This window comes from Balearica regulorum, chromosome 2, assembly GCF_011004875.1.
Source record: "Balearica regulorum gibbericeps isolate bBalReg1 chromosome 2, bBalReg1.pri, whole genome shotgun sequence".
Lineage (NCBI taxonomy): Eukaryota > Metazoa > Chordata > Aves > Gruiformes > Gruidae > Balearica > Balearica regulorum.
In genome coordinates this window covers 129,769,292-129,771,701 of record NC_046185.1, presented here as the reverse complement: position 1 = coordinate 129,771,701, position 2,410 = coordinate 129,769,292, and positions in this window count along the sequence as shown.

Below are 2,410 nucleotides of genomic sequence, written 5' to 3'. Positions count from 1 at the left end.
GGGTTGTTGTGATGTGTTGAGATGTTTTATATTGGGAAAATAGTATTCTCATTTCAGCTGAATTTGTTCCTTTTAATTTAATCCTTTGGTTTTCTGGGGTCCTGGCTAGGAGTATGGAAAGGAATGGAAAACCATTGCAAAAGGAAGAAAAATAGGATAAGGAACAAAGACACAAATACTGTGCGTGACATGCATGAAAATCTTATCTGTATACATATAGCTTGTATATGGTGAGGTTCTGATTTCTGGTTAGGGTGCCATGTTTGGGGTTTTTTTTTTTTTTTTTTTTTCTTCTTAGGAGTCAGAACTCCTAGTTGAAATCGTTACCACTTACTGGCCACTTGGTTGTCTGTAATCCCGTTAGAAAACTCACTGAGTTTTCTCATATACTTCTAACAGGAACTGATGTTACAGTGGTGAACAGCTACAGAACAGCTAGTCTGGGAAGAGGATATCAAATGATTGTGAAAAAATAGACTGCATTAAGACATAATTCCCAGCCTACTATGCAAGGAATTGTGTTTAAAGAAAATGTCATCAATGAATTATCAACAACTATGTTATGTACTATTTAAGTACTTTTAACTTTCCCTGTTTAAAAGAGAGGTCATTTCAAGACTGTTCTGACTTTAAGACATCTTACATACTGTTCATAAATTCATTCAACAAGAGCTATGAAAAGCACATAATGAATTGTGGGACAGCAAGGTTTTTACATAAATACTTTGTATGCCAGATGGCAGGTTCCTGCTGCTAAATGAGTAAAACACACCATTGTTTCCAGAGCAATAACTAGACTGAGTGCTATAAATACAGTACTGCAGTGACAAACTGTTCTACTGCAGTGAAGAAGTTGCGAAGAGAATATTCAAAGGCTATTAAGTTGGGGTTACATTCAGAGAAGGTAATTTATTCTCAAGCGTTACAATTTTGTGTGGTCTTATTTGCCGTTGTGACTTCATCTGCATAATAGCTGTTGAGTAACATAACCATAACATAACCATTCCTTTGGTGAGTCCTCATGTTCCAGCTGCTCAGGCTGTTAGTTGCATTCCAGCGGCTGGGAGCAGCAGTGGGGAACAGAGTGCTAACAAACAGGAGAGCTGCGAGTCTCCATTTTGGTTGTCCGAGTTCTGAGATGTGTTCAAACTCAAACCACTATGGCAGCTTCATGTATGCATACTCAAAGGTGCTCAATAAGCTCCTACTTTGAATGAACTCACTATCTGGTTTCAGAAAGCAAAACAACCAAGAAATTGCTGGGGAAGGTTTCTTAAATATTTACACAAAATAAGTATATAAATATTTATGAACTTGGGCTCTATCAAACCTTCCTTCTCCAAGCTCTATTACTGTGAGCCAGCACCTAGTCATGCTCAGTTTTGATACAGCAGCACAACAGGTTTGTTTATCCTGCAGCACATATTGGACAGAAATATGGAGTGGGGAAATGCCTGTATCTTGTTAGACATAAACTTGCTGATGCAGAAGTAGGCCACCCCACTGCAGGGTTATTAAAAATCATTAATTCTTTGGCACAAATGGTGGTGTTCTTGCTGAACGCTGCACAAATTCCAGAACACACAGGGTAAAACAGAATAGCATTTGTGGTGCTGTTAGATTGGATCTTGGGAGAAATTTCTTCACCAAGAGGGTTGTCAAGCACTGGAACAGGCTGCCCAGGGAAGTGCTGGTGTCACTGTCCTTGGAGGCATTTAAAAGATGTGTAGATGTGGTGCTTAGGGACATGGCTGAGTGGTGGACTTGGTGCTAGGTTAATGGTTGGACTTGATGATCTTAAAGGTCTTTTCCAACCTAAAAGATTCTATGATTCTGTGATTATTGTGCTTCTGGTTTTAGTACCATAATGACCAAGTGTAAAAGAAAGGAACAGTGAACGGCTGGAGAATTTGAGCTCTCAGGACAAGCCTCCCCTTGCAGGAAGCAGGCTCCCACTAAATACTGCTTTGGATTTAGTTCCAAAGCAGGCTGTTACTGGCACAGTAAATGAGGCTAAATAAATAAATAGCATTACATGTATTTGCTATGCTTAAGGAAAAAAAAAATTATCTGTGAGATACTTGCAAAGTGTGGTCTACAGAGATATTCTAACTTTGGGTATGTCAAAACTCTTAGAAAATAAGCTATTCTGGCCTTACCATTTGCATGGCTTTGCTCTATCTCCTGTCTGAGGAGAGCAGGTGTCTTGTTCCCCTCACCCAAAAAAGCAGCTGCTAGCAGAGAGACACTGGAAAGAGTGGAACAGTACTAGACACAGTGGAGACTTACCAGTAACTTCCCCTCCTGGCCCATCCGATCTTGGAGGGGCATCAGACGTATCAGTTCTGAAACGTGGTGACTGGGCAGTAGCCTATGACACTCACCACCACACGTGGGTGGGTTTTGGAAG